The sequence below is a fragment of the Bison bison genome, unplaced genomic scaffold, assembly GCF_000754665.1.
Source record: "Bison bison bison isolate TAMUID 2011002044 unplaced genomic scaffold, Bison_UMD1.0 scf7180017864440, whole genome shotgun sequence".
Taxonomy (NCBI): domain Eukaryota; kingdom Metazoa; phylum Chordata; class Mammalia; order Artiodactyla; family Bovidae; genus Bison; species Bison bison.
Window position 1 is genome coordinate 2389904 of NW_011495002.1, and position 10909 is coordinate 2400812.

Consider the following 10909-nt stretch of genomic DNA (forward strand, 5'->3'; position numbering starts at 1 on the left):
AATTACAGTGAACAGTTTAAATGTTTATTGTTTAAACATTTAAATGTAAATTTAATGTTTAAAAACATTACAATGTTATTAAATGCTAGCTAAATAATGCTGGCTATCAAAGACTTTCAATATGAATCTTTCTTTTAATTAAAAAGGAAGATTAACACATATTTAAAGAGGTTCTAAACATGCTCTACCCTAAGGAGATTATAGCCTCACCTTTTGAAAAGGATAGTATCTAACAGTGGTACTTTCCCTCAGGGTGAACCATCCTAATTTCCATTAAAGAATAACTAGTATAAGATTATCCCCCTTTGCTATTTTGCAGACTTTCAAAAATACTAAGACGTCATTGTTTCAACACAAAATAAAACCATAAGGAGGCTGTGAATTATAATCCAGGACTCTGACATAGTATCTAAGGTCACTTGAAGTTTCATTGGGCATAAATTATCTAAAAGATCCTTTCTAGATATTCAGCATTGAAAGTGAATCAACCTGCACTATAGATTCCTGAGATGCCATTCTGTACATCAGTTCAGTTCAGTTCAGTCGCTCAGTTGTGTCCAACTCTGCGACCCCATGAACTGCAGCACGCCAGGCCTCTCTGTCCATCACCAACTCCCATAGTTCACCCAAACTCATGTCCATTGAGTCGGTGATGCCATCCAACCATCTAATCTTCTATCATCCCCTTCTCCTCCTGACCTCAATCCTTCCCAGCATCAGGGTCTTTTCAGATGACTCAGCTCTTCCCATCAGGTGGCCAAAGTACTGGAGTTTCATCTTCAACATCAGTCCTTCCAATGAACACCCAGGACTGATCTCCTTTAGGATGGACTGGTTGGATCTCCTTGCAGTCCAAGGGACTCTCAAGAGTCTTCTCCAACACCACAGTTCAAAAGCATCAATTCTTCAGCGCTCAGCTTTCTTCACAGTCCAACTCTCACATCCATACATGACCACTGGAAAAACCATAGCCTTGACTAGACGGACCTTTGTTGGCAAAGTAATGACTCTGCTTTTTAATATGCTGTCTATGTTTGTCATAACTTTCCTTCTAATGAGTAAGCGTCTTTTAATTTCATGGCTGCAGTCACCATCTGCAGTGATTTTGGAGCCCAAAAAAATAAAGTCAGCCACTCTTTCCACTGTTTCTCCATCTATTTGCCATGAAGTGATGGGACCAGATGCCATGATCTTTGTTTTCTGAATGTTGAGCTTTAAGCCAACTTTTTCACTCTCCTCTCTCACTTTCATCAAGAGGCTTTTTAGCTCCTCTTCACTTTCTGCCATAAGGGTGGTGTGTCGTCTGCATATCTGAGGTCATTGATACTTCTCCCGGCAATCTTGATTTCAGCTTGTGCTTCTGTACATCTCATCCATTATATTTATGTCTTTTAGGGCAACATGGGTTAAAGGCTTCTTTAGCTGCATGACTCTTCCCTTTTAGAAGAACTAAAGGATAAAACACAATCCATATTCAAATCAGTGTGAGTCAAAAACTGGATAAATTGAAGAACTGGTGTTTAGAATTTTTTAGAATCTATTTTAGGCATAAAAATAGAGCCAGGCATTGGACTAGACTCCATCTTATGATATGAGAGGACGCTTGACATCCTTGTCAAGATTTCAGGGACTAGTCACCAAGCTCTGCCCTTAAGAGAACTGATCCAGGTGACCAACAAAGCAGAGTTTTGTTCTTGGACAGAAATCTTACCCTTTTATTCTTCTTATGTTTTATTTCGAATTGGGGTATATTTGCTCTTTAATGCTGTGGTAGTTTCTGCTGTACAACCAAGTAAGTCAGTTATGTGTATACACATATCCCCTCCCTCTTGGACCCCCCCGGCCCCCACCCACCCTATCCATTTAGGTTATCACAGAGCACTGGGCTGAGCTCCCTGCGCTATACAGCAGGTAAAGCAAGTTCGCACTAGCTGTCTATTTTACACACGCGTGTGCACAAACATCAATCCCAACCTCTCAATTCATCCCCCTACACCCCGCGTCTACATGTGCATTCCCTACATCTGTATCTCTATTCCTACCCTGCAAATAAGTTCATCTGTACCATAAAAAAAAAAAAAATGCCCTAGCTTTAATCTGATCTTGAGGGTGCCATGGGCTTCCCAGGTGGCGCTAGTGGTGAAGAACGTGTCTGCCAGTGCAGGAGACACGGGAGACGTGGGTTCCATCTCTGGGTAGGGGAGCTCCCCTGGAGGAGGGCATGGCAACCCACTCCAGTATTCATGCCTAGAGAATTCCTGGACAGAGGAGCCTGGCGGGCCACAGTCCATGGGCGTCACACAGAGTCGGACATGACTGAGTGACTTAGCATGCACACCCGCTTGAGGGTGCTGCCTTCTGGATGACCTCCGAGCAAGAACCCTTGAGTCCTAAAGGTAACTTCTGGGTAAAATACAAGGTTAACCTTGTCTATATAAATTTCCGCCTCATAGCAACCAATACCTTAAATAAATTTTAGGGTGTGGATATGATGTGAACCACATTAAAAGAAAATATTTTGAAATGAAACAAGAAGAAAAAGATCCCTTAGATTGTATTTTTTTTTCACAAGCTAGGTTTTATGGATCTATTTTTTTAAGCTTGAGTTTAAGCTAAGAAAAGAAACTTTGCTTTTTATGGCAAGAATTCTGGAGTAGAAAGACAACTTATAATGGAAAGCATCTTGCACAAAAGTTTTGGTAATCACAGGGGGAAAATGCAGAGTAGCTTTGTAAATTTTGACTTTGAAAGGCCAATGTAATGTAAATATGACTTCCTAGAGTGTAAACAGCAGTGGTTTGAAAATAAAAACTTGTACAGAACAAGCAGCTATCTCGTTAGAAGAAAATGTGTCTAATAAGCATGTGTGCATGAGATGCCTTGAATATTTTTGATACTGTGTTATAATTACCAAAGAGGCAGAATTTCCAGGACGTTTGCAACCATAAGTAGGAAAGTTCATAGGGTTTTTTTCCCCTCAGAAAAAGACAGCTATACTTTTGGGTATTCTTTACATATTTAAGAGCATAAAACATATCATTCACACATATATCACATACTTGGAAATATTTTAAATTAATAATGGAGCAACAAGTTCTTAAACTTTAAAGAATTCACTGTCTCTTATTTTAGACAACAGATGAAAATATCAATATAAAAAATATAACTACATTTATTTGACCTAAGATCTCCATTGTAGGAAATGAAAATTAGCCTCATTTTGAGAAAATTCAAAAGTTTTTACTAAACATATTCTTTAATTCAAATTAAAAAGTCTTTCATTCAAATTATTGGGAGATTTTATATTTTCATTGTCCTTACCTTAGACTTCTGAAAACTGATATTTTTTTCAGACTTGGACCTACTTTGCTCTCCTTCTCAGCCTGGATTTTGTGTGATGCAGACACATTCTCAATAGAGAGTCTTTTTTTCTCTCTCCCTAAAGGCTACAGGCTTTTGGAAAAGGGCAGGGTCTTTGCTGTGGAAGTACTTGAATGGGGCTGTAGTGCAGAAAGGTGGTGGGTCAGGAATATTTCCTTTATAATCTTCGTGCCTCTGTGCTAAGTCGCTTCAGTTGGGTCTGACTCTGTGCAATCCTATGGACCCTATGGAGCCTGCCAGGCTCCTCTGTCCATGGGATTCTCCAGACAAGAATACTTGAGTGGGGATCCATGTCCTCCTCCAGGGGATCTTCCCCATCCAGGGATAGAACCCATGTCTCTTAATGTCTCCTACATTGGCAGGCTGATTCTTTACCACTAGTGCCGCCTGGGAAGCCCACTTTATAATTTAGTCAAATGCAAAAACTCCTCCCTTCCAGACCCCACCAGGCTCTCAGACAATAGTAACCATGTGGCACCCCACTCCAGTACTCTTGCCTGGAAAACCCCATGGACGGAGGAGCCTGGAAGGCTGCAGTCCATGGGGTCACTGAGGGTCGGACACGACTGAGCAACTTCACTTTCACTTTTCACTTTCATGCATTGGAGAAGGAAATGGCAACCCACTCCAGTGTTCTTGCCTGGAGAATCCCAGGGACGGGGGAGCCTGGTGGGCTGCCATCTATGGGGTCGCACAGAGTCAGACACGACTGAAGTGACTTAGCAGCAGCAGCATGTTAAATGATCCAATGAGTAAATGAATTGTCACTTTCTTTCCTGCCTGTAAACCTGTAATCCAAGACTCTGCAGCAGCCCAGGCTACTGAATTTGAATACCCAATGTCTATCGCTATGCATCCCTTGCAGTTTATTCTGTATATTTTCCTGCAGACATCCGTGGTAGGTGTTTTTGTGTCATATATCAATTTGGGGAATATTTCCAGCTTCTTGATATCATTAGGAAAAACAGATAGGTTACAAAATAATGTCCTATTGCAAATAAATGGTTTGCTTATTTCTCCATAAATTACCCCATTCTGCTTTCATGACATTTACATGTGTTCATCTCTGTCTTTCTTAGAGTCTTACATATTCATGATTAACGACTTCTTTAACATTTACATATTTATATGTAACCAAACATGCCCTTTCTGCAGATTTTATGTTTTCATTTTGTACCTTTGTTTGTCCATTCTTTCTTCCATTCACCCATCCATCTTACCTACCATGAAGTAATTCATTGAGTATACTTTTAACTGAGTTCCCTATCAATTTGTGTACTTATTATTGAAAAAAGTTTGCTCAAAGAATGTCAGCAGAGTAAATAGCCATTTGGTAAATTTAAAAAAGCCACCTCCTTTTTACATTCTGGAAATTTTTCGGATGTTAAGAAGATGTATTTATCTCCTAAGAGTTTGGGCATTCCTTGTCCTGGTATTTCAGGGGACATTTGATCTTTAATTAATTGATACTAGTGGCCGTTGCATATGCCTGTTTGCAGTGATCCTTGCCAAGAACACTGTGTGGGTGATACCTGCATCTCATGGCAATGTGGATACCACAGAAGCAACAGGGAAGGGAGGCTCCAAACAAGCTACTCTGTGCCATTTCATCATGATGCCCATTTCCAGTTATCGTAGATTTGACTCTTGACAGAAGCTTTTGGAAATGTATATTTCACTTAGTACTTTTTGCAAGGGCTTCCCTGGTGGCTTAGTGGTAAAGAATCTGTCTGCCAATGCAGGAGACTCAGGTTTGATCCCTGGATTGAGAAGATCCCCTGGAGAAGGAAATAGCATCCCACTCCAGGATTCTGGCCTGGAAAATCCCAGGAACAGAGGAGCCTGGGAGGCTATAGTCCATGAGGTGGCAAAGAATCAGAGACAATGTAGCAGCTGAGCACAGGCAGTTTTTGCAAGTGCTACTTTTGCTTCTCAAAATAATGTGTCTCAAGGAAGAGTTCTTCCATATGTTATTCATACATCTCACCATTTGCCTAGGGGGCACACTAAAGAAAGATGTAACATAATGGCTAATTTATATAAATGGATAAGAAAGTATACAGTGTATTAAAAGTGGCGATAATACCCTCTATGTTATTCTGTGTCGTCGCCCAATGGGACCATCTTACTGCTAAGATAAGTGGGTTGATTTTGCCCTCAAGACATCAGATAGGTAGAAGTTCACTTGGAGTAGGTATTCAGATATGAAAATATGTTCATTCCTACAAAATAGTCTGAATTTATATTCTGAGTTCAAATAAAGTCAGCTTTCTTCTTGCTTCTGTTTGTCTTGCAGTGTCATCTAAGGCCAGGAGAAGGGTTCCAAATTGCTTCTCTCTATCATCTTAATATTTGTCTTTGATCATTTCCTCTCGAGTGTATGTCCAGGGATCAAATATCAACATCCTTTTTTCTAATCTGTATCAGAAAAAATAGAAGCTCTTGCCATTGTCCATTTAGCAGCCAGTGCTCTGAAAGTGACAAAGAAGAAAAAAATCGCGTGCAAAGAGAGCACTAGGTCCTCCTGCCGGGCTGTGTGCACATGGAGTACACCACTTGGTAATAGAAATGGTCCTCGTTTTGAATCTGAAGCCATACTCTCCTTTCCTGGCACACGTGCATTTATACTCTGGGACTGTTGATCATTCTGTAAGGAAAAACTACTTCTTGTTATTATACATCATACCTTGTGGCAATAAATGGCTCTGAGTCCCCAAGGGGAAGAGAAACTCTGTGGCAACTATGTGTATTTTATCCATAATAACATTTATTTCCAAATTAAAAATGTGTTTATGTGTGTATGTGAGCATATGTGCAATGAAAAAATATTTATATATTTATATTTCCCTATATATATAGAGAGAGAGAGAGAGAGAGACATAAAATATCAGAAAAGATACTTTGTGACAACATCTGGGCATGAACATCTCTAGTTGTTATTTGTCTGTAGAAAAATACCGCAGACTGGGTGGCTTATAAGGAAGAAAAATGTATTTCTCACAGTTCTAGAAGTCCCAGATCAAGATGCTGGCAGATTGAGTATCTGCTGGCGGCCCACTTCCTCATAAGTCTGCCTCCTCACCGTCACCTCACGGGGCGGAAGTGAGAGCCAGTTCCTGGGGTCTGTTTTATGAGGGCACTGAGCCCGTTCACGAAGGTTCAACTCTCAAGACCTAATCACTTCCCAAAGTCCCCACCCTCCATCCTACCATCACTTCGGGAGTTAACATTCACTCAGCACACGAATGTGAGACAGCTAGCAACATTTAGACCATAGCATTACTCGTCATTCTTCATCCTTTTTCTAATTATCGAGTGCAGTTCATTCAATTACAACAGACTGTATCCTTTCAGAAATTCTCGGAGGGTTTTTGACCTACTGTAGAATAAGCTTCTCTGGTGGCTCAGCGGTAAAGAATCTGCCTGCAATGCAGGAGACGTGAGTTCGATCCCTGGGTCAGGAAGATCCCCTGGAAGAGGGCATGGCAACCCTCTCTAGTACTCTTGCCTGGAGAATCCCATGGACAGAGGAGCCCGGTGGGCTACAGTCCATGGGGTCGCAAAGAGTCGGACATGATTGAAGCGACTAGGCATGCACACAGAATGAGCACAAAGAACTCAAGAGAATCCTGGTGCGTGCTCTGGCAAAAGGAGACATCCAGCTCTCCTGGCTGAAATCTCCTAGGCTCCCCTGCTTAGCCCCCAGTTCACTGCTGTCCTGAATTACTGCTGAGAGTCCTGCTGCTAAGAGCTGGAGTGGAGAGCCATTACTGTGTTCCAGAGTCTCCCAGGGCAGAATGTTTCCCACAGGGGTGCCAGACTGCCATCACTTTATGAGTGTGGACTCCATTAATACCAGGGCATGATTATTGGCAAAGAAGAGAAAGAAAAAAAAAATACTAAGAGCAGAGCTAGGCAATCTGTATGTGTTCCTGTGATCCAGTGCTGGGAATATAAAAGAATGATGAAAAGTGAATCCATTATAGACACAGGAATCTACCTCCACCCCCACCATAAGAAGAGTCCATTCCTCCAGGGCCCAAATCAAACTACACAGGTCTCCGCAGAACAGTTAAGCGTCTTTCTCTTTTAAGATGAACGGACCAGAGGCAGGCAGGAGAGAGATTTCAGAGCCTCCACAGCTGCTAAAATGTCAGAGCTGAAAACCTAAGATTGTCCCTCCTCCCTGATCCAAAAGAAGTTGTTCAACCTCCTAAGAAAAATGGTAACTTTAGAGGCAATTCTAGGAGTTCATGTAATAATGGTTAGTACTGTGGTAGCTTGGATGGCAGTTTTCAAACCCTTAATCGGTTTACACTTAAGGTTTTCCTTAAAGATGTACTGTTTATTTTAGCTGATTACTTCTTATGAATGATTTAAAATGCAGTATGTATACCAGCTGGGATAGAAAAGTACATGCCAAGCTAGATATTAAACATATAAATGCTTCCTTTCAAATCCCAGCCTTATGTACCATAAGGCTTCCCTGGTATCATAGTGGTAAAGAATCTGCTTGCCAATGCAGGAGGCTCAGGTTCAACCCCTGGGTCTGAAAGATCCCCTGGAGGAGGGCACAGCAACCCACTCTAGTATTCTTGCCTGGAAACTAATCCCATGGACAGAGGAGCCTGGAGGGCTACAGTCCATGAGGTCTCAAAAGAGTCCAACACGACCGAGCACACACAGAAGCACTTCTACCATAAACCATGTCAGGCACCGCCAGGACGCAAAGAAGAAGAGCGTTCAATCCTTGTCTCAAAGGGGTTTTTAGTGTAGTAGAAGTTGTATCCATCATCTATTTCCATGGGGGTGCTGTATTACAAATCACCCCAAACCTCAGTATTCCAGCTCACACATCTGTTGTTCACTTGGGCATTTGTTGACTCCAGCCAGGTTTGGTTGAGCTTGGCTCTAAGCTTTTGGTTGAGCTTGGCTCTAAGCTGCAGGTTGGAGCCACTTCTGTCTGCTCATCTGATGAGGTGATGGGCTTCTCGTCATTCTAAGGTCAGTGGACCAACTGAGGATGTTCTTCCCAGGGTGATGATAGAAACAGGTGGGCAAGCCCAACCACACAAATGGCTTTGGGCAAATCACATCCCCTAAGATCTGCTAACCAAAGCAAGTCACATGGCCAAAGCCCACATCACTGGACTGAAGAAATATACTCTGCCTAGGAAGACTGCAGAATCACATGACAAAGGATATGGGGGTATAGGGAGAAATGCAAAAGTGAGAAAAATAATACAATCAAGCAATAGGGAAAGATAAATTCACACTTGCCTGTATAAGGAAGGGTGGGGATTTCAAAAGGGAAGGAATTCATTTTATCTCAAAGACAGAAAGGAACTATTAGTGAAGTGAAAGTCGCTCAGTCATGTCAGACTCTTTGCCACCCCATGGACTGTAAAGTCCATGGAATTCTCCAGGCCAGAATACTGGAGTGGCATTCTGTGAAAGGGTAGCCTTTCCCTTCTCCAGGGGATCTTCCCAACCCAGGGATCGAACCCAGGTCCCCCACATTGTAGGAGGATTCTTTACCAGTTGAGCCCCAAGGGAAGCCTAAGAATATAGGAGTGGGTAGGCTATCCCTTCTCCAGCGGATTTTCCAGACCCAGGAATCAAACTGGGGTCTCCTGCATTGCAGGCAGATTCTTCACCAACTGAGCTATGCTGCTGCTGCTAAGTTACTTCAGTCGTGTCCAACTCTGTGCGACCCCATAGACAGCAGCCCACCAGGCTCCCCTGTCCCTCGGATTCTCCAGGCAAGAATACAGTAGTGGGTTGCCATTTCCTTCTCCAATGCATGAAAGTGAAAAGTGAAAGTGAAGTCGCTCAGTCGTGTCTGACCCTCAGTGACCCCATGGACTGCAGCCTTCCAGGCTCCTCCATCCATGGGATTTTCCAGGCAAGAGTACTGGAGTGGGGTGCCATTGGAAGCCCAACTATTCTTAGAGGGGGTGGCAGTTGCACTCAGTCACAAAAGGTTTCATACTTCAAGAGGCAGACAAGGTGTGTCTGTAAGTGTATGGGGCTGAGGGAGGGGCAGACAATAATTCAAAGATGCTCCAGGAGAAAAGTGGTGACCTGTGTAGGGCATCTTCAGTGTTAGGCCACAGAGAAGTAAATTTAAAAGAAAACATAGAAAAAATCTATCAATGAGAAAACTACAAATACACAGCAGAGATGTCCTGTGTCAGAAGTTCTATGTGTTATTACTGGGAGTTCTTTGAAAAGACAAGTGTTTGAATGAAAATTCCCAAGATACAAAATGTGAAAAAGCACACAAGGATAAAATTTTTGTTTAAGTCTTTAGAGCTATAATTAGAGCTGAAAGTGACTTAGAAATTATCTAGACCAATTCACTTATTTCACAGGTAAAGAATTGTGTATTTTGGAGGTAAACTCTCTCTCTCTCTCTCTCTCTCTCTCTATATATATATATGTATATACAATATATGTGTGTGTGCATGTGTGTATGTATATATATATATATATTCACACGTGTGTATGAAATATATAAACATATTTAGAAAGAATAAATGTCTTCCTAAATAAATCTATCCATCTATATATGTAAAATGTATAACATACAAACATTTATATAGGGCAAGAATAAATTCTTCCATATATATATATATCAAGGTTAGGGGAGGGATATGAAATGAGCAGACTTCTTAAAGCAGCATTCTAAAGGTCTCTCAATCCCTCATAAATTTAAAAACCATTTACTTCTTCATCAAGTGACCTTTTTGGTTCCAAGGAACAGAAAAAAAAGTCACATTATTCAAATGCAAAGTGAGGAATTATTGATAAGAAAGAAAAATAAATATTGCAACAGATATTCAAGGACTGCAAATACCATCTGAAGTGCCTAGTCTGACAGGGGAAGGAAGCAGGGTGGCTCTCCAGAACCCAGATCACAGAGTTTGGGGTACCATTATCATAAGATGGGGGGCTGGACACTAGGGGGCAGGTGAGGGCAAAGATAGCTAATGCTCTCTCCCCACTGGCCAGTCTTCTCCTTTAAAATGCATTCCTCTCCTTTATAAATGAAGCGTAAGCATCTGCCTAACCAAAATAAATCAGTTTGTGTTCACAATATATGAGCTTTCTTCTCCCAGTATAGAAATAATAAAACTTTGGAGTTGTGCCCTTTAGATAATCACCGTTAATGTAGATCAGAGGTCAGAAAACTATAACCCTGGGGCCAAATCAGCTGATCTGTTTTTACAGAACAAGTTTTATGGAAAAATAGCCAGGATGCCTGGGCTTGTTTTCGTGTTGTTTATGGCAGCTTTTGCACTAAAACAGCAGGACTGAGTAATTGCAACAGGGATGGAACCCAGATGGCCTGCTGTGCTTCCACTATTTCTTATCTGACCCTTTAGAGATAGTTTGCCCACCCCTGGGGAGATAGTGAAGAATTAGCCCTTTTCTTAATGGGGAAAACTTGCGTGGGCTCCTGCTTCCAATGAGACAGATTGAGCCGGCGTCTGCCCAGGAAGGATGTCAGTGGACAGGGTGCCAC

The 10909-nt window shown here is 41.8% G+C and overlaps 1 protein-coding gene across 1 annotated transcript in view; it reads left to right on the forward strand.

Annotated features, from left to right (window-relative positions):
* FBXL7 (F-box and leucine-rich repeat protein 7) overlaps positions 1-10909 on the forward strand; it is a 469193-nt gene that overhangs the window by 445016 nt on the left and 13268 nt on the right.